Here is a 22,888-nt window from a genome sequence, read left to right on the forward strand (position 1 = left end):
GCCCCAGTCCGCACGGTGGGGTAGGGAGGGTGGTATTTGCTATTATAACCCACCAAAACACTTTCCAGAGGGGAGGGAGGAGAAATTAAACTCCTTTTTTTTCTCATGTAAATTGAGGACCCATTCACCCCAATTGGTATTCCACCAATGCCATTTCTAAGATTTCAGTCTTCGATATATTTATTAATAAATAAATCACCCGGCTATTTTCTTTCCAGCACAGTAGACCTGTTTTCCATACCGCCTAGGAATCTGTATGCTTGTTGATTCGAGTGCATTAAAAATGGCACCAAGAAAAGGAGCAAGGGCTATTTAACAACGCATTTCCCTGTGTCTCCAATCTGCGCTGTCTCGCACAGAACCTCGTTTCTTGTCACTCTGCTGTTAAGAACAGCAGGCCACAGCCATTCAGGCTGCCCCATCAACTGTGAGTTTTAATTTGAGCCACTTTCACATTTAAAAAAAAAAAAAAAACTTACTTTTTCCGCCAACCCATCTTTACCCCGTGTTGCACCACCTAAAGCTTTCAGGCAATGCTCTACTCCGGATCAAGCCAAGCATATCAAGGGTGCCTGCAACACTCACAGGCTAATGAACAATGCACAAAAACAAAAGGAACAGCAAGACTCCTATTATCTGATCTTCCGTAAAACACAAAAACGGCCTTCTCTGGTACAGAGGAAGTGCCAGGAAGCCTGCAGGTGTGAGCCAGTTAAAAGAAAAGGCTTGGGCTAAATAGATTCTTTGACTGTCAGGGATTAGAGTCATGGCACTAGTGGTAACACACATCTTTTCCTTTAATTTACAAAATTTTCTCACGCGTCTGCAAGAGTTCACCCCATCAGGGGCTTTCTGAGGCCATTGAAATGTCTTAAGTTTTAATTAAGTTGGAGTTGTCAGAAGAAAGCTTTTTTGGCACAGAGTCAGGGTCATTAATTACTGCTATCTTTGTTTCTTTCTGTAAAGAGAGCTCTGCTGACTTGTTGGGTTCCTTACCCAGCCTACATTTTCCACCCTGCAGTTCCCATTCACTTCCAAGTGGGACTTGATTAAGCAGTTTACCAATTACTTCCATCAGTGTTAGGTACAAAGCATTTACACAATCTTAAATCTTTAAAAAAAAAAAAAAAAGCATTTCTCATTAGTGGTTTAGGGAACAGTATTAATAACAAATTCATCTAGCCGCTGGATTCTTGCATTTAAATATAAACATCCTCACATTTTTCACATCATTATCTATTCAGGCCACCTATTCATATTCTCACAGCCTGTGACTCTGCCTTTTAGGCAATGCTAATCAATTTTAAAATTATTTACTTTACCCTATAACACAGAACTCTAGCTGGAAATATCCAATTTTGCCTGCTATCTTTTCAATCAGGCCAATATTTTTATTGTTTCTAGATAAAATCGGCTGCCACTATCACTGATAATATTTTGTAGATGTAAAAGAGCAAAAGTTTTAGGTAGCTTGTTAGTATGCTTCATATACCTCTAAAATAAATTTTTAGCTATTTGGACCAAGTATCTAGACCAGTACAAATCCTTTAGAATTGACTGTCTTGTAAAAAATTTTCAAAGTTCTAAAATATTACACAGACCTGAATATGTGTCATATATATCTAATTATGTATGTAAAAGTCAGGAAAATCATATTTCTTTTTTAAAAATCATGAATTAAAATTCTGATATTTATGGGAAAGTATACTATTTTGAAATAATTTGAAGTTATCTCCCTTACAGTATATATTTTGCATGTGTCCCTTAGAAATATCATACATAATTTCTTATTCTTCCATTTCACAGAAAAAATAGCAAAAGCAAAACAGTTTATTTAATATTCAGAAGTGAGAATGAAGCTGAATAACTCATTCTCTCAAAAATCAGGAAACATAAAATAGAGTAAATGTGAATCAAGACAGATGTATTTCTGTCAGCCAATATGGCTAGAATTAGTCTTTGAACTTAATAACATCTATTTTTAAATCTGAATGAAATGGATGGAAAAAGATTTACAAACCTGGGCAAATTCAATTACCAGAAACACCCATTTCTTCCTGATGAACATATGATACCACTTCAAAATATTTTTTTCCAGTAATCTCATCGTCACCTGCCATGATTAACAATAACAAACGCGTTACCACCAAATATGTGCCATTTCAGACCCAGGGCCCTGAATGCCATAATAGCACTCATCACTATAATGATAATGACTCATTATTATCTGATGATTCTCAGATGAGAAACTTCTGAGCCCAGAATTTGGACTAGACTCTAGGGTAGGGAAAGCCAAAACAACCAGTGCTTTCATTCATTCGGGTCCAAAAATGGGTCGCTTTGGAAGGGATAGGAAAATTCCTGATTTGACTGAATAGCTGATGCTGTCATGTCTCCCAGATAAAACTGTATATTTTTTATTTTTTTGCCAGTATACTCTTTTACTTATTAAGCCTGAAATGATGTGCCTGAAAAAGAGGGGTATAATTTTCCTCTAGTCCTCAATAAAAGTTCTAAATGCCATTTCTAATCCATAGCAAAAGATATAAATTTAAAGTATAGATGAAATAAATTAGATAATCAAATTAGCTACTTAGTTCATTTAAAAAAATCCAAGTTTTCTAAAAAGTAGTGTAGTAATAGTCCTACATAGATTATTTCAAAGCCAAATATTAAAATGAAACTCATCTTCCAGGGTTAAACAGTTACAGAATATGAAGGCTCCATTCTCCCACCCTTTGTTTACATATCTTTTGTATCAACCCAGAGGAGACCAAGAGTTAGAAGACTGTTTTTTACCTCCAAACCACTTGTAAAAGTACTAGAATTAAGTAAGCACTTAAGAATTGAGTCAATGTAAACAAAAATATGTATGACATATAAATCATTAAACTCAGAACTCAACCAACTTACTAAATATGATTATAGAAAAAGTATATTATTTACAGATTTAGATAATAATTCTGTGACATTTAACATCATCTAATAACTCTATGAACCAATTTAGCCCACCTCTAGTTTATCTGAATATATCTGACTATAGTATGGATAGAGTATTTCTAAATATGGATCTTTCCTATATTAAACTTTTTCTGGCTTGTCTGAGTAAATGTGAAATGGTTATGTGGAGTTTGGAAAGTTAGTGAGATACACTTTTTAACCATTTTTAATTCCACAAACATTCGGTGCATGCACCACGGCAAGCGTTGCACGAGGTACTGGAGATCCAAAGGAGGCCCAGTATCCCCTCAGTGAACTTGTGGCCTCAGAGAAACAAAATGAACCCAAAAAACCTGGTGCGGTAAGGTCACTCCCTGGGGAGAAACAGGAGATTCCACAGGAGTAGATGAAAGGCCCTTCTGGCAGGTCCACCCACAGTTAGCCTTGTGGACAGCAGGTGGAAGGGCAGCCAAAACGGATAGAACAGCATGTATCATGCCTACAGGTAACAGAAAGTGTGGCATATCTGATGCACTAGGAAGTGTCCTGAGAGGCACATTTGGACAGAATGTGAAGTACCTTGCATGGCAGGCTGAGACTGGACTCAGAACTGAGTGACTTGGGGAGTCACTGAAAGATGTGAAGTGGGAATGAGACGGGTTTAGTCTTCATGTTTCATAAAGACCACTGCAGCCACAGCAGACTGGACGAGCAGTCTGGCTGTATGGCCCTTAAAACAAAGGCCAACAACAAGTATTGGCATAGCTCATCACTGTTCCTCCTCTTGGCTCCTGGCTTTTGCCCTAATTCTCTTGATACTTCTCAATCTCCCCTACCCATTACGTGTTTGTGTCTTCCAGAGTTTAGTATCATATTCAGGTGACTCCCAATTTCTATCTCCGACCCAGGTCTTTCCTCTGGGATCTAAATTCATTTCCTACAAACGCCATCTTGGTATATCCCCTTGGATGTCTCAGGGCAACCAAAACTCAAAAACTACAACACTGAACTGATTCTCCATTTTTACTTGTCCCCTACTCTTTCCCACACTAACTTCTACTGAGTCCTTTTTTATACACTAGGCACTATTCTAAATGCCTTCTGAACATTCTTTGATTCAATCCCCACAATATGGCCTACAGAGTAGGTACTAATCTTATCCTCCATTGTAGAGATGCCGAAATTGAGGCATGCAGAAATTAAGCAGTTTGCCCAAAGTCATAGTGTCGATGACAGAGACAGTAGTCTGAACCCCTGCAGTCTTTACCATGACACCATATTCCCTCCCCAAGCATTTCCATTAGTGGCACCTCAAATTAATTCAGGGGTTCATTCCAGAAATCTGGAAGTCACCTTTGATGCTTCTTCTTCCTTACCATCTACCTCTAAATTATCACTCCTTTTTAAATATACCTCTTATTTCTCCATCTGTCAACTTTCCTACCTGTTACCACCTATCAGGCCATCAACTATTATTCCTTCTATTCAATTCAGACAATAACCACAAGTGCCTTGAAAAAGCAATCTGATTCTGATTCATGCATTCAACAATTTATAAAACATTTGTTATATGCCGTGCACTATTCTAGGTACTGGAATTGCAGCAGTGAATAAAACAAAGTCCCTGCCCTCACAGAGCCTAAAGTCAAGAAGCAAAAAAGAAATTAAAAAAATAAATACATAAATTCAGGTTTTGATAGGGGCTGTGAAAGAAAATGAAACAGGAAAAAGTAGGCGGAGAAGGTAGGGGTGGTAGAAGAAAACGCTATTTGAGAAGCTAATCTGATAAATTCATGCCCCGAGTTAATACCCTTCAATAGTTTTCCTTTTCTCTTAGGATAAAACTTAAAATCATTAACATGACTCTAAGGTGACCGTATGGCCAGGCCTTTCCAGATCACTTCCAGTTTAATACCAATTGCCCCTTCATTTAAAAAATATTTCAGCTTTGAAGATTAAGTACATGGTCCTCATACCTAAGGGCCCTGCATGATTTGGCTTCAACCCAACTGTAGCTTTGGTTCATTCATCTTCTGCACTTGCTCACTTTACTCCAACTATCCTGATTTCAGATCTTCCAAGTAAGGTTCATTCCAAGGGTAGAGCTTCCAGAATTCCTTCAGCCTTGAATGCTTTCCTTCTCCACTTTGTCTTACTCCCATTCATCCTCTAAGTCATGGTTTTTCAGCTTAACAGTCTTTTCTTTTTCTTAAGAAACCTGCCCTTATTTCTTCACCTGTTGTACTCTGTATTTTTTCTTTGAAACATTTATCCCATTGACAATTAAATATTAATATCATTGGTTGATAGGCGTCTGTTTTCTCCACCAGACTAAAGCTTCACGATGGCATGGAATGACTCTTTCATATTCATTGTTTGATCTCCAGTACTTGAATAATGCCCAGCACATAGCAATATGCTAAATAATATGGTCAGAAAGAGTAATAGGGAGGCAGAACTAGTGGCAGGCAAGAGAGGAGTACCCGACAGACTGAAGAGTTAATCAGGACAAAATATCTGATAGTACTTCTTGACCGGATGAATATAGTGAGGAGCAGTAGAAAGAAGATTAAATATAGCTCCCTGCTTTCTTTCTAGCTACGGCAAGTGAATGGAGGATTCTGCCATGGACAGGCATGGGAGATGCAATATCATGACCAGGATGGAGAAAGGGATGTGCTGTATTTTAGACATCCTATATTTGAGACACCTGTGGGATGTCTAGATAGAGGTGATTATTTACAGCAAAATGTATTTGTTTTATAACAGTGATATTTTTAATAGAACCTGTGTCAACTCAGGTCCAAGAAAGCTTTAACAAGACTTGTGAAAAAGCTAGAAATTTCCATTTTGCCTGGCAGAAGTGTGATTAAAAATAAATAAATAAGTAAAATAAAAGCCATGGTCTTTATTTTGCCTATCCAGCCTCAATTTTGAGGAAGTAAGCTTCAGCTCACAGTGCTGAGATGGCAGCAGGAGGCTGAAATCCCCACCCACAGGTTTCTGATCACAGTTTTGTTTTTGTTTTTGTTTTTGCGGTACGCGGGCCTCTCACTGTTGTGGCCTCTCCCATTGCGGAGCACAGGCTCCGGTCGCACAGGCTCAGTGGCCATGGCTCACGGGCCCAGCCACTCTGCAGCATATGGGATCTTCCCTGACTGGGGCACGAACCCGTGTCCCCTGCATCGGCAGGCGGACTCTCAACCACTGCGCCACCAGGGAAGCCCTGATCACGGTTTTGATTCCAAAAATGTGTATACTGTTAAGAAGTAGTTAAAAAAAAAAAAAAAAGTCATAGAATACCTAATAAGATGATAGGAGAAAATGTGATCAATGTAAAATATTAAACTTTTTTGGTTTATTTGCTGTTATTTAAATAATAATTTTTAAGATTTTTGGCTCCATGCACTGATGTATATGATAATTTGCAAAGAGAATGACATCAAGAGACCCTTTGATTCCAAAAGTAGAGTCAAGTCAAGGTGATTCAATGGAAAGCCTCTCATATAGAGAAAAGTACACAAGGCATACGAGATGATGTCACAAATATAAAAGCAGGTTCATTCTCCATGTTCAAAAGTAAGGATTTTTAGAGAGATCATTCTCATTATCCAGCACCCTGGGTATCCTTGCAATACTTGACATTGCCGGCCACCTTTTCTTTCTTGATATCTCTTCTTTTGACTTCAGTGGAAAGCTCTCTAAGCTCTTATCTTTCTGGTTGTTTCTGTTTTGTCTTTTTTGCTATCTCTTCTTCTTTGTCTTAATACAACATAGATTTTTTTACTGTGCTCTCTCTGTCTTTCAACAGCAAATCTCTCCTATATTATTTCCTTTTCTCTCATAGATTAATTTATCTCCTTGATGCAGATCACTCACAAATCAAGATACCTAACAGTGACCTTTCTTCCTAAGCTCACATCACGCCTCTAACAACCCAAAATCTATCTCCACCTTTTCTTCAAATGCTACAATCCACACGTGAGTTCATTATTCTTCCTTTTAAACCTGTTTCTGCTCCTCCTTTGTGTCCTCTATGTTTCTGATTATAATACAAAACAGAAATGTGGGTGTCACCTCAGAAACCTTCCTTTCCCCTGCCTTGGGCATCTAGTAAGTTGTTAAGTATTTATCTGTTCTAATACAGTCTTCATCCTTAACTTTCTGCTCCCATTGTCCCTACCAAAGCTATTTACTTCATGGGAACTACTGTCATCATCCCCTAAATAGCTTGACTATACTCACAAGGTGAGCACTTAGCATCATGGCCTGCATTATTACTCTTTATTACCATTAATATTATTCTTATATCATAGTATGCCAATCCTGTAATCAAAATCCATCAATGGCACCCTACCCTAGTGTTTACTGAATTCCCAAATCCTTAACATATCATTCAAAATTTCACATTCCTTTCTTGATTATTCCATTCCTTGCTCTTACATGCAAGAAAAACCGAACTGCTCACCTTTTTTATTAAATGCCTCCAACTTACTCCCTTATCTATTTGCCTTTGTTCATAGTCTCCCCACTTCCTATCCTTTCCACTTTCCTGTGCTTACATATCCAAATTCCACCCATTATTTAAAGCCAAATCCAAATGTCACCTCAACGATACAGCCACTATGGAGTACAGTATGGAGGTTCCTTAAAAAACTAAAAATAGAGCTACCATATGATCCAGCAATCTCACTCCTGGGCACATATCCAGAGATAACCGTAATTTGAAAAGATACATGTACCCCAATGTTCATAGCAGCACTATTTACAATAGCAAGACATGGAAGCAACCTAAGTGTCCATCAACAGATGAATGGATAAAGAAGATGTGGTATATATATATATATATATATATATATATATATATATATACATACACAATGGGATATTATTCAGTCATTAAAAAATAAGAAATGATGCCATCTGCAGCAACGTGGATGGACCTAGAGATTATCATACTAAGTGAAGCAAGTCAGACAAAAAAATATCATATGATATGCCTTATATGCAGAATCTAAAAAGAGGATATAGATGAACTTATTTAAAAACCAGAAATAGACTCACAGACATAGAAAACAAACTTATGGTTACCAAAGTGGAGGGGAGAATGATAAATTAGGAGTTTGGGATTAAAATATACACACTACTACATATAAAATAGATAACCAAAAAGGACCTACTTGTATAGCACAGAGAACTATACTCAATATCTTGTAATAACCTTTATAGGTTATTGGAAGAGAATGTAAAAAAAATAATATATACATTTATATATATATATGTATAACTGATTCACTTTACTGTATACCTGAAACTAACACAACATTGTAAATCAACTATATTTCGGTAAAAATTAAATAAACAAAAACAAATGTCACCTCAACAAAAAAGACTTTCTCAACCACTACAACCAGAAATATCCTTGTCTCCCTTTAAACAAAACATTATTTTATCTGAATCCCTCATGGTGTTTAACATATTTACTCTTTCATTGCACTTACTTACACACATGTCTTATTTACTCCAACTATGTGTTTACTATAGGCTGTCCAATCCATCTCTACAAAATGGATTCAATAACGAACCACGTGCTTCCATTTAGAAAAGTAGTTCTCTTTTAATAGCAATATTGTATTTTGGAAGAACAAAGTTTTACAGAAAGCGCAAAGTTCAATTTTTGCTCTACCTCTTAATAGCTATTTGTCTTTTAGAAGTTAATCCCTTGAAAGCTCAATTTCTTTTGTAAAGTATGGCTAATGCTATCTGTCTCACATATACTTATTTATTTATTTTTGGCTGAGTTGGGTCTTTGTTGCTGTGCGCGGGCTTTCTCTAGTTGCGGCAAGCGGGGTCTACTCTTCGTTGCGGCGCGCGGGCTTCTCACTGCGGTGGCTTCTCTTGTTGCGGAGCATGGGCTCTAGGTGCGTGGGCTTCAGTAGTTGCGGCACGTGGGCTTCAGTAGTTGCGGCACGCGGGCTTAGCTGCTCCATGGCATGTGGGATCGTCCAGGACCAGGGCTCGAACCTATGTCCCCTGCATTGGCAGGCGGATTCTTAACCACTGCGCCACCAGGGAAGCCCTGTCTCACATATTTTTAATAAGATTGTCAGACAATAACACACAGACCGCTGTGTGCAGGTATCTGATAGATGCTGTCTCTCTTTCTCTCCCCATTCTATTTGCAGTAGGTCTCTAAGAAGGCTTATGTACCCACGAATGCTGATTTTACTGAGCAGCATTCAAAGACGTGCTGGGAGAACAAGAGCACGTGAGATCTGGGGATGAAGAAGGCCAGCCGGCCAGGAGAACCCAAGCCCTGTTTCCTAGTCATTAGGGCAAAACTGAAGAAGACACAACGGTTTACCTAAAGAATTTGTCCCAACCCAGGAATATCAACATAATGCTAATATGAGTTAAGAAAATGGAAGGAATTGGAACTAAAGTTCACTGACTAAATATAAGGGGATGTAATAAGATGCTTTTACGTTACCTCATTTAATCTCCATTTTACTGATAAGGAAACTGAGCTCCTGTGAAATGAAGACACCTCTGTCACCTATCTGGTAATAAAACTGAGATGCAAGCTTAGGACACGCTGATTCCTATGCCTGTGTCATATTTATTGCGTCATGTTGAGACAGATAGACAGACAGACAGACACACACACAGAGACACCCCTTTATGAGAGAGACAGAGACAGTGAATGAAACAAGGGAACTCTGATTCTCTGAAGAGTCTGTCTTTCTGCTGGGTTTTGACTGGGAGTAACTGAATATTAGAAAGGGAAAGAAAACTATATTAATAGAAAAGCTAGCATGGGTCCCAAACTATGCTGACCAACAGAACGCTGCAGACTCATTCTTGAGAAAGGAAAAGTTCCATTTTCTTGAGATAATAAATTATTCCTTTCACTAGTAATTGAAAAGCAGTAAAAACACCTTTTTGTACGTTCTAAAAGAACTTTTAAAGAATTATTATAAAATGTTTCAATAAATCAATATTCAAATAAATTGCTCTCAAAATATTCTGCTGAGCATTATTTTACCGGCTAACCTCCATTCTGAACCAAAAAGAGAAAAGGGGAAAATAACTAGAAAATTTACTATTCTGATCTTAAATCCATAGATCCTTGTAAGGCCTACAAATCCCATGAGATATTCATTTTTGATAATCAATAATACAGGATTCAATATTTTCCACAGCCCCTGGCCACAGAAATAATAGTGTTTTTACTTTTCAAGCAATAACTAAAATTGGATATTTCCTCAAAGAAAGGTTATTCATATACTTAAGTTACATGTGCTTCTATGTTATGCTATACATCACTTTAAATATCCAAGTTGCAGTAACTTTTGAATAATTTGTTAAGTCATAAGACGGCCACACAAAATGTTGATTTGATTAAGCTCTCAGCAACCTCCCACCACCAAATCACATTAAAATTGGGAGAAAAGAGACACAAAAATATTTGCTAGAACCAGAATTAAGACATTAAGATGCTTCTTAATAAAAATCCCAATTACTTGAATAAAACTTTTGACATCAACTGGTCTACATGACCAATTTTCAACCTGTCTTTTTTAACACTTGCTCCACAAGATTTCTAGAAAATACGGCAGTACTTTTATCACGTAATTAATCATTTTTCAAAGTTCCACCCTATTTGTGTCTAATACTTTTAACACTCTTTATGTTCTAGCCATTTCTTCTATCACTGAGGGATATAAGGCACATTAGAAAGCTTTCCCTGATTTCTCTTAGCTCTTTAACTGTGGTCATGCCATATATGTGTTATGATATAGATGAAAGCATGGAGTTTTGAAGTGGGATAGATTAAAATTTGGATGCTGCTTCTTTAATTAATAGAAGTATGATCTTAAGTAAATTATTTAACCACTAAGCCTCATTTTTCTCTTCTTTTTATTAAGAGCTATAATAACTACTGCATGGGCTGATTTTGAAGATTAAATAAAATAACAGGTATGCGGTACCTAATAGTACTGTGCCTAGCAATGCAGCAGATAGGGAATAATCTGTTCTGTTGCCCTTTTTGTGGCAGTCTATATTCTGGCATTTTAATTCCTTTTATCCTCATGGATATTCAGTAATGATATAGGAACACTGATATCATGCTACATATCAAACTGTCATCCAGTTTTGGTCCCATGTCACTTAAAGGTGATTTCTGCTGGGATTATGGTTGTTTATTAGAGAAGAAAAGTTCCTTTCATTCAAGATATATCAACATATACTTATAAAATATTAATATTTGAGTAAAACTACCTTTAAATATTTATTACCCAAATTACCAAAAAAGGGGCATACACCAAACTATGTTCTGAAATTGATTCTTTTTAAGAATTTTGGCACATCTACAATTTTATATACTCAAGAAGTCTTCATACAGACAAATGTGTGGTTTAGTTAACATTTATAATGATTTTTTTAAATTGCAGTTTCTGGGACAACTTTGTACAAGGATTTATTATTGTATTTAAGTAGTGTCTTAAGGTATAATTTTTATGGTCTATTAAGAATAACTATCAAGTACCTCAAACACAACTAAATGAGGTGGAATTACTGTTAACTTGTATTTTAGGTTACCAAGTGCCCAGGCAATTCCAACCCACTGTATCCGGAATGGTATTTTATGACAGCTTGTGACTTTCTACGTTGAGCTTCCTTGACTTAAAATTTTTATGAGATTGAAAACTGGCCTCTGAGATGGTGACTAAAAGTTGGGTCATTAGTCTTCACCTTTTAAGAAATAATGTCTCAGCAGGCTGTATTTGAACCACTTGAGCTCCAGGAGGTGTTAACAGAGTTGTTAATTAACCTAGGTCTGGAACCTATTGTGAAGAATTCCAGAAAGCTGGAACAATAGTGAGGTACTACTTAACCCACAGCAGGGAAGAAATGGCTTTTGCTTCCAATAACATAGTCAAAAAATTTAATAACATGGACATTAGGTTAAAAAAAGAATGGCAACCTGAAACTAATGGTCAGAAAAAGAGGCAAACTGACATTGCCTCCGAAAGGACCAGCTGGAGTGGGAATGGACAGAGCTGGACATTTAGAGATTCCGTCTTTTTGGAACAATCTCCATCTCTACATATGAATATGAATGGGCAGTAAAAGAAACAGCAAAATGGCATCTCTTCTATATTCAAGCCTTTGACCAGCTCAAGTCTTTGCTTAAATCATCCAAGATTTCAAAAATCCACAAGGATAGAGATTTCATGGCTTTCCTTGGTAAGCTTGTTCTAATGCTTAACTATCCACTTACAGCTGAGAAGATCTCAAGGTGAAAATAATCTCTACTTAATTTCACAGTAAACCCAGTTGGTCTATAGAACTAGAGAACTGGCTAGCATAAACAAATAAACAAACAAAACAATTTCTCCACTTCTTGGACTAAAGTTACTAAATACTCCTTAGTCATCCCCTTTCTAGATTAGTATCAGTGATATTGACAATTTCCTTTGAGAAATTGTGTAAAGTGTTTTAATGAGCTTTGTCCCTTTTACATTTCTCTATATAGCTTTTTTAAAAAATATGTAATCCTAAACTCTCTATATAAGATCTGACCAATACAATGAGAGAACCCCTATTGCACTCTCAATGCCCCAATACTCCCTTCATTTTGTTAATGTTGTTGAGATCAACCGTATAATTAAAGAAATAAATGATGATGATTACAAACATACGAATATAAAGTTTAGGTGCTACAATAAAACATGTAAAAATTAATGTGACCCATATGCTAAGATGGATCTTTAAATGATAAACCATCCTTATTAACACTTTTAAACCAGAAAGTTTATAACATGCATGATTGTTACTCTTATCATTTGTACTTGGACATACCTTTTAAGCAGTTTGTGTAAGTGCTTATAGTCTGTATTTTTTAGATAGAACCAAAGTAAATTTTGATTTTTACTTCGTTTCCTCAATAACAATCAACTATGATATTTATGAGTTTCTCCTGGAAACACGTTTATTTACAACAATTATTGTACGTACCAATAAATCACGTTCTTGATTTTATTCATCAAATGTTAATGGTTCTGCAGACACCCACCTCTCCCATCCAAGGTTCTTACTGCTGAAGGGTCTCAGGCACCAGAAACTCTGAACCATAGGTTGGGAATTGCCTATTCATGGGGGGTGGGACTAGACAGAGCGGAGCGGCAGAAGGACCTCCACATTAAAGGTAGGAAAACCTAGGTCCTGATAAGAGAGGAAGGCACAGAAGAAAGAGGAAATAATGAGAATGGCTGCCCATCCTCAACATCTAGGTGCAGGGAACAAAAACCATGAGAAAAATAAGGTTTAATAAAGATGAGAGATAGAAAGAAGAGCCATGAGAAACCCTTTGATCCAGCACCTCTTAAGCAGAAAAGTTTCAAGGACAGATTTTGTGTGATATTATTTCCAGAGAAAGAATAATATCCCTTTGAGGAAGTTGGGATTAACATATACACACTACTATATATAAAATAAATAACCAACAGGGACCTACTATATAGCACTGGGAACTATACTGAATGTTCTGTAATAATCTATGAGGGAAAAATAATCTGAAAAAGAGTATATATATATATACATGTATATATAACTGAATCACTTTGCTGTATACCTGAAACTAAACACAACATTGTAAATAAACTATACTCTAATTAAAAATATATTAAATAAAACAAAGAATAATATCCCTTTGCCCTTCAAACATCTCTTCTTTCATGTTCATTATTACACAGACCTTATTTGGAAGTGGTAATTGCTTTAATTCTGTTGAAGAAGTAGAAGGCTTATAACTGCCTCTATTTCAGGGCTTCCCTGGTGGCGCAGTGGTTGGGAGTCCACCTGCCAATGCAGGGGATAAGGGTTCGTGCTCCGGTCCGGGAAGATCCCACATGCTGCAGAGTGGCTGGGCCCGTGAGCCGCGGCCGATGAGCCTGCGCGTCCAGAGCCTGTGCTCCGCAACGGGAGAGGCCACAACAGTGAGAGGCCCACGTACCACAAAAACAAAAAAACAAACAAACAAACAAAAACTGTGTCTATTTGAGAGAATCAAAACTCTAATGAAAATGTGTTTTTAGACATAGCATAAAAGATGACTACAAAGTGGCATCATCTTGGAGGAAGACTCTAGACTTCTTGGAAAAGATAACAAAAAAGATGAGACCAGGGGTGGTAAATGTAAATTGGTTCTGTCTATATTTATTTGAACCTCCACAAATAAATAGTGTAAGAATTGATGAATCAAAATTTGTGCTTATAGCATCCCTGAGAAAAATGAATACATCTGGTTTCATCATGTTTCACACTTGCTGGCTTGCACCTGATAAATTCCTGTTAACACATTCTAGTATTATGTATATTTGAAAGACTGTGAACAAAAACCACCTAATGCTTAGAACTTACAAAATATTGTTTACATATTATCTCATTTGATGTTCACAAAAAGTCAATAGGAAAGTCAAGGAAGACATTAATTTATTTTTATAAATCTGATTTTCTGACTTTTACTATTACATATATTCCTAATATTCCTAGTATCCTCAATTGTATTCTTCAATATTTGTTTTGTCAACTAGAAGTTCCTATGTCTAATGCAGACATAATTACTGTCCTCTAGGTAAATCTGCTTCTTTTCTCCTGACTTCATACTTCCTATAATCTCCAGGAGGCTATCTCTATAAATACTAAGAATGTAATTGGGTGTTCTGGACCAGAAACTAGTCATACTTTCTTTGTAGCACTAGTGGGATGGTGTCTTACTCATTCACGATGGTATCTATTAAAACAAAGTACTCTTGTAAAGCATCTCAATGTGTTTTCATTGAACTACTGGCTGTCCTCCAGAGGGGTAGGCCCACTCCAAGAAAGCATTCTAAAAATCTTGATTTTATTTGTAAGTAATTTTTCTCCAAATGACCTTTCAATTTTAGAGTATTCTACCCAGTCATATTAGTACTAAATAGCCCAAACAAGACAACCCACTGCAAATATTCCCAAGTGATCTATTGTAACATGTTTCCCTCAGCATCATTCTGTGTGTGGAGTCAAAGAGATGGCTCTAAAACTCAGGCCAGAAAACAGTCAAAAAGGGGACATTTGCTTCTGAGTCTCATTTAAAACTCAACAGGCTTTATCTGTGAAACATTCCAAAGTTCAAGAATCAAATGATTTTTTCAGTCTGAATACTAAAGCACTTTTGCTTATATTTTAAAACACATGTATTGTTGAAAAGAGTAGTTTTCATCTCTTCAGATTCAAGATTCTCTTTTTATAATGTCCCCTTTACTATACTGAAATAAAATCACATATAACGTTATCTACACACAGAAATTAAACAACTCAATATAATGACCTACATGTATAAAGACAGAGAGAACAAAAGGAATGTAAAATAAAACAATACATATTTCACTTTGGAGAGGCTGAGGCATGGCCTCATGTACAATGAAAGAGGTATATGCTTGCAGCCATAGGTAGCAATAGCGTCACTGTGGATTCACAAGCACAAAGTCACCTGGTTAAAAGTGTCTTGCACGGCCAACTCACATTTCACGAGGAGGCTTCTTATTAGTGATGCAGTTTCTCAAAATGGTAAAAAGTACAGTGGCAACCCCAGTTCTAACAGGCGAGGTAAAAGACGCTTTGAAAAGCTGACTCTCAGCTCTCAGAAATAAAGCAGAAGCTCTCGCACATTGCAGTGGTCCAGTGGATCTGACCCACAACTATGAAATGCCTTTAGAAATCTATTACTGTGATCACCAACATCACCACAGATTTTCAGAACACCCCTAGGACAATACTACCCCTGCTTAAACCTAGGAAGTCAACCCAGACTTCCTACTGAAAGCCAGGCTGAATTTGAACTGTCCCTGATCATCCTGGTTCAGAAAAGCTTTCCCTAGCTCCCAGGACTAAGGGATTAAAGTTCTCTGTTTACATGTCTCTTTCACAGCACATACCTTAATTTATCAGATATGTGATTTTAAAGTGTTTATCTCCACTTTCAAGCTGTAAGCCCCACGAAGGCAAGTCAGCATCTGTCTAACCCTGTAGCCTTAGTTCCGAAACTATTGTCAGCACATGGTAGGTGCTCAACGATAAAGGAATGTTAATGAAAGAATGGATAAATGAATTTGTATCCACTCAAAAGTTTGAAGCCCTGACATACTGTTTCACCGGGTAAGGTGCTGAGATATTGATCTCTGAGTATGTATATCTACCTATTGTACTGAACGTTAGGTGCATCTTTAGAAATTTTTTAAAAAAGGAAAAAGCTCTTAGGAGAAACAATAAAAATAAGTCAAAATGAGAAGGCAGTTCTTCCTTATGTAATGAACTCAATATGTATTGTAGAACACAGCCTAAAAACATATGATCTTTAGATTCTTATTAGTAGACTAGGTGATTGCTTGAATTGCCAAAAGAATATTTTCAAGGTACTAAATGAATATTTATGGTTTCTGTAACTAAAAATGGCTTAACAACATAACCTTCGGACAACGTATCTTAAGAACTAAAGAATCGATCACTTACATCATTTTCCCGCCTTAATATGATAGTTTCAAGCTGTCTCTCATGGAGAGTGTTTTTTACTTTATTTATATCCTATTTCACTCCACAAGAGGTTTGAGGTCTATATTATAAAGGAAGCATTTCTATCCTTGGTAAAGACTGAACAAGTTCTTTGACTTTTTATCTTGGAACTGAATAAAATCAACCAAATTAGAACTCAAGATAAAGGTTGAAATATCTAAATGTTATAATAATGAATTTAACTATGCAAACGCATCTCCAAACCAAAACTTAGCCAGATGTTCAATCATCATTTCTGCTTTTCCAAGTGTCTGCAGTTCCCTCTTAGAATACTGGAGCGCTCAAATCTTTGATAGTTAATTGTACAGGATTACTGTTGGGCAATCGACCAGCTCCCTGGCCTGGGGGCAGATCATTTTATTTAATGGTTCATCACCAAGACTTTAATAGCACAAAGGACAACACAGATCACTGCAGTATCACAAAAGTGACCAACCAAGAGTCAGCCCATCCCACCTGGGAGGAATTTCACTTAATAAACGACCTAGGTAAATGGTAACCAAAACAAGTAGCTATTAAGACCAAGAGCAGGTTAAGTAAAATAGCAAATGGGGGAACAGATTTTTTTCACCTTTACTTATAAAGTTATATGTTACCTAGTTCAACATTTCTCTCAAATACAGTAATTTGCGTTAAAAATATAGAAATAACATCTGCAGTGGGCTGAAACACAAAATCAGATAAACAAAAAAGATAACGACATTTAAGGTTTGAGAGTTTCACATTGTTTCATCAAAATTGGACTTTTTAATTTTCAAAATATAAATACCTAAGTAGAAACAGTAAAAACAATGCCATTTTTGAAATAATTTTATTTTGTGGAAAATATTTAATTCACAAATCAGCACTATACCAATGAAAAATTAATTTTTAAATTAATCTTCAGAAAAAGAAGATAAATACATGCCCAGATGTATTTCACATTGAAGCCTGGATGGCTCAAATTTGGGAAAAGAGGTTGTTTGCCAGCAAAACCAGAAAAGTAGCCACAGCACAGCTCATACCAGCTCTGTTGAGCTCAGAAGTCATAAAAGTGATTAAACTCTTTAAAATGATATTTACCTAAAAACCTAATTACAGATGAGAGGGACATACTTGTCCTTATGCTTGATATTAAGACACAGTAATTTATAAATCATTTATGCAATTTGCACCATGTTTTTCTATTTTTTTTGAATTTATAAATCATTTATGCAATTTGCACCATGTTTTTCTATTTGGGAATATCTTCCTCCCTTCTACTTGGTAATTTCTCAGGCACCTTTAAAGACTGAGACCCAAACTTGAGTCCCCCTGAAGGCTCCATGACCATCTCTGTACTCTGTGCCCCCAGAGAGCATTTTTCCTACCTGTTTCTCCACTCCCCATGTTGTGCTGTAATTTACTTGTTTACATGCCTCTTTCTTCCATCAGAGCTCCGTGAATGAAGGGACTACGTTCCCTCCTTTGCATCCTCAGCATTCAACATAGTCCCTGGAACTTAATAAGAGCTGAATATATTTGTTTTAGATGAATGAATGATGTTTCACAGGCAAACTATGTCGCTTGACTATGATAATAAAGCTCATGAATGAAAATATCTGCGTCAGAATCTAAAATGAACAGCAGTCAGAAGTCACTGGTCCCCTGTCACCTGCTGGCTCAGGGCTGCCTCACTGGGGAACCCTTCGCTGTGCAACTCAGTGTTCCACCCCTGGCGCCTCGCCTTTAATCTCCCTTCTCTCCTGGTTGCCTCACATCCTGTCTGTTCTGATTAGGGGACACAGGCATCGTGCCTTTCCTGTGAATCAGGAGATGGGTGTTCTAGCCCCAGCTCTTCTCAGTTAACTATATAAGCTTTAGCAAAACACTGCCCTCTCTGAACCACCTTCCTCACCCACAAACAAGGGAGAGAGGTTAGGGCACGGGAGGTCATGGGTGTAGAGTGAGACGGACCTAGGTGCAAGCCTTTCATGCCCCTAAACGCGTCAAAGAGCCCTAAAGTTCATGTCCAATTTGTAAAACCACCATGATTGATCTGCTAGTTTCACCAGATGGTGGTAAAGAGCAAACAAAAGCATCATAGATTTAGAAACAGGGAAGTGCTTAAAGACCTCTGATCTTCTTCTGTAGAGAGCTCATACATCAATGTAGTGATCCACTGTCCTGCAGTGATATTTTTCTGTATTCTCCCTGAATGCAAATCTGACTACCTCACCCCCCCACCCCCCCACATTGCACATCACGCATACCTCTTCTTAAAAGACTCTAATGGTTGCGCTCAGAATAAAGCCCCTCACTAAGCCCCTGGTGAATCCACTTCTAGAGATTTGCCCTCTCAGACGGTGTCTCACCAGCCTCACTGAACTGGTTCCGAGTCCCTGACTATGTCCACCTCTCACTGCTGCACATTTACTAACTCTGTTCCCTGACACCCACTCCCCACACCCCAGTACTTTCACATACCTCTCTCATAGCGCTTGCCATGCTGTATTGCAATTTTTTTTGGTCTGGCTTCCACTTTTGACTGAGAGAACAGAGGTGGTTGTGTACACAGTTGTATGGTTGGTGCCCAGTCGGGTGCCTCTTGTGTGTAATGTCATTGAATAAGGTTTGCAGGAAGAATAAATTACTGCTTGGAAACCCCTGCTTGACAGCTATTCATGTTACTGGGTTAAGAGTTGGCCACAATGTGTATTGATTAAATATGGATATCTCATGGTAAATTCCTTCCTCATTATTGGAAAAATAAGCCAAGCTGTGGTCAATTAAGTAAATGCAGAGGAAAATATGATATTAATTTGGGGGTATATAATAGACATAATAACCATTTTTTAAAATTTGGCAATTTATACCCTGCTTCTTTTCACAAAGGATACAAGAAAGCACATTTGTGGAGTGAAAAAAAAGAAAAGGAGATCAGAAATATGCATGCAAGTAAAGATCTATGAAGCTGCTATAGTTGAACAGTAAATCTGGGTCTGAGCTTCCTGGGAAGCAAAAATGACATTCACAGTAACATGTACTCCAATCTTGATGTAGCAAGAGGGTGGCGGTGGTGATAGCATAGAGGAAATGGTTTGAAATGTGAGCAATTTGACTGTTTGAAAAGATGAAATAGATGTTACATGCGATATGCATGCATGAAATTAAAATGAACCCAAATTAAGACAAAATATTTTATAAGGTATCTATCTTTAGAAATTTCACTAATAATCAACAAAAGCCACATTGTCGCTTCTGCAACCTATGAGCCTCTACCCACCCATCCCAACCCCAATCTAGTCCTTCTGTTTCTTGCTCCTGAAATCTGACATGCAACCTAGTATGAAAACATAGGTTGAACAGAGGTGGAAATATTTAATGCTTTACATTTTGAAAAGTGAAATTATTTAATAATTGGGCAGGGGAGATACTATACAAATTACACTATAAAATAATAATTTATGATTTAAATGAAGAACAAAAATAATTCATTTCTCTTGGATCTTCATACTGTTCATTAAGCCAAATAAAATAAGTGAAAGAAGAAAATGACATGACAAAGTCCTTCCACGTTGGCCTTGAAGAGACAATGCCACCACTGCATACTGAGAGAGCCGCACCTCAACGAAGCTGCACCAAGAAAGTAAAATTCTTCTTTGAAAGGAGTTGACTTTGATGCATCTTCTAGTGGCCTAACTTAATCCAGATAATGACACTGAACTCACAGGAAGTAAATTGATGGAAATAACATTAGGGTGTGGCCTCTGAAGGCTGTGATGGTGCCATGAGGTCAAGTGACAGAGAGAAGAGAATGAGCTGTGTCCCACCACTAGCTCACAAAAGTGAGATCATTAATAATGCTAAGCTTAACCATGCAGACCCTCTAGAGTCTACTTTATCTATGCAACAAATGACACTTGCTCTAAGACCAAAGGTTCAAAGGCTCTGTCCTGATGCTTAAAAGCAAACACAACTAATAACAAAAAACAACAGACTATTTCTACATAATTTCCAACAAGCAATTTCTATAATGTTTTGGGTTACTTAACAGAATGTTCAGACATTCAGACAGCATCCATAGAATGCCAAATAAATGCACAAGTACTAGGTTTAACTTTTAATAAACAAGTTTGCAGGTAGTCCATTTTGTAACATGTATTCAGTATAATAATGTTTAACCAAGGTTTTATACTATCTATGGCACCCTGCTCTTCATAACCTATGCTAATGAAGACTTGACTGAAGAGTCAAAAAGGGTAAAGCAATATGAGTTTCTCAGGAAAAGAAAAATATTTCCCTACACTTAGATCTAAAAAGGTAGAAATGATAAAAGACTGATGATTTGTATAGATAACAACTAAAACATCCCTGAGTAAAAACACTCCATAATTAAGTTACAAGCAAGCAAAAAAACTGGGAAAATATTTATATCACATATAACAAAGAGCTAGTATTCTTAATATATAAAGAGCTCTAATATATGAATAAGAGAAAAACTGAACACCTCAATGAAAAAGTGTGCAAAGTATATGAGCATACAATTCACTAAAGAATTTAAAGAAAGTTTGGCCTCACTATTAATAAAAGTAAAGTAACGATAAATACCTTTATTTACTATTAGGAAACATTTAAAAGAATAATAGCCCACAACATTGGCCAGGATATGAACATTCTCAAAAATTGCTCGTGCAATATTAATAGACCCAACCACCTGGTGGGCAATTTGGAAATATGTGTTTAAAAATGCATGCCATATAATGAAGCAATTCTCTTCCTAGAAATATATCATAAAATAATTAGGAAAGTATATAAAGAAACACAAACAAGTATGTTCCTAAGAATAACTGTTCACATTTCCTAAATGCCAAGTACTGTAAATAACACTTTATCTGCTTTAATCCTTAGAGCAATCACATCCTACTGATGCAAAAGTAAAAGACTTATGTAGGTGAAAGAATTTTTCAAAGATACAATGAGCAGAGCCAAGAATCAATACCATGTCAGTATGATTTCAAAGCCTTAACCACCAACTTATAGAAGGATAATTTTACTTATTATTATTATTTTCTGATTCGAAAATGTCCTAGGACAGAAACAGAGTGACTAGGACAAAGGAGTGAAGATCCAGAGACATAAAGAGGAACAAGAAACAAATCAGACAGACAGAAATGAAGAAAGACAAAGAAGCAGAAAGAGAGCTGGAAAGGTAAAAAGACACAGGTGGAGAAATACAGGACATGACAGAGAAAAGAAGAGGCACATTTTGAAATTATTAATACTGTATCTGATTTTTTTCTTTTGGCTGTCTGTCTCTTATTATTTTTTGAAATAAGTATTACTAATATAATATACATACTTTTAAAAATAAGTGAATTGACAGTGGAGGTAGGGAACACAGAATTATCTAATTGGTTATATGCCTAGAGCACTACTAAAGCAAATAGGCTGGGAGGTTTCATAAGTTTGGATCTTGCACTAAAGGCAGAGGGTATAATTCCAAAATGTAAACCAGTAAAGGTTTAGTAAAGATTTCTGGGAGCACACGATAAAAGATAAAAGAAACTTCTGGTCCAACTTAATTCCAAAGAAGGCCCGGAGTGTGGTTATTCTATGTTGTTGATCTGGGGATACACATGTAGTTTATAAATCCATACAGAAGGAAAGACCAGTATCATTTTTAATGGAAACTATAGTCCCTATTTGCAACCCCAAAGAATGTACATGTGTGCACCTATGTACTCACATGCACATGTGTGCATGCTTACACATACCTCATAAAACAACACAAAAACAAAAATAAACCCGGAAACCTTTTCAAGTGGCTATGACAATGCTAAATGGAGAAGCACTAATGGTGGTAGATCAACCATGTCAATTTAGGACACGAAGAACTAACTATGTTACTGTAGAGGCTTCACCTTCTTCGATTACACTGCCTAGGGTTTGCAGCTAAAATTAGGTAAAAACTGTTTCTGCCAGAATTGTCTAGAACCACATATTTTTAAACAGCAAAAGATGAAATATATACAAACTGCTACATGCAAGTGTTTTCCATTCTTTTAAGTCATTGCCAAATTTTTTAAAGCCATAATTTAGAGCCATACTAAATATGATTAAATATTTATGAATGAAATGACATTTTCCTTTTTCTTGTCTTCGTGAAGGTAATTGAAAATTATGAATAACACTGTCAAAACTCTAAGCTTGGGCTTCCCTGGTGGCGCAGTGGTTGAGAGTCTGCCTGCCGATGCAGGGGACACGGGTTCGTGCCCTGGTCCGGGAAGATCCCACATGCCGCGGAGCGGCTGGGCCCGTGAGCCATGGTCGCTGGGCCTGCGCTTCCGGAGCCTGTGCTCCGCGGCGGGAG

At 37.0% G+C, this 22,888-nt stretch overlaps 1 protein-coding gene across 1 annotated transcript in view; it reads right to left on the bottom strand.

Moving 5' to 3' along the window:
* The window catches only part of ZFHX4 (zinc finger homeobox 4), a 158,689-nt gene that overhangs the window by 87,875 nt on the left and 47,926 nt on the right, over positions 1-22,888 (bottom strand). The gene's annotated exons all lie outside the window — the stretch shown is intronic.

This window comes from Delphinapterus leucas, chromosome 17, assembly GCF_059928025.1.
Source record: "Delphinapterus leucas isolate spDelLeu-1000000601 "Yukka" chromosome 17, BTC_Dleu_Yukka2, whole genome shotgun sequence".
Taxonomy (NCBI): domain Eukaryota; kingdom Metazoa; phylum Chordata; class Mammalia; order Artiodactyla; family Monodontidae; genus Delphinapterus; species Delphinapterus leucas.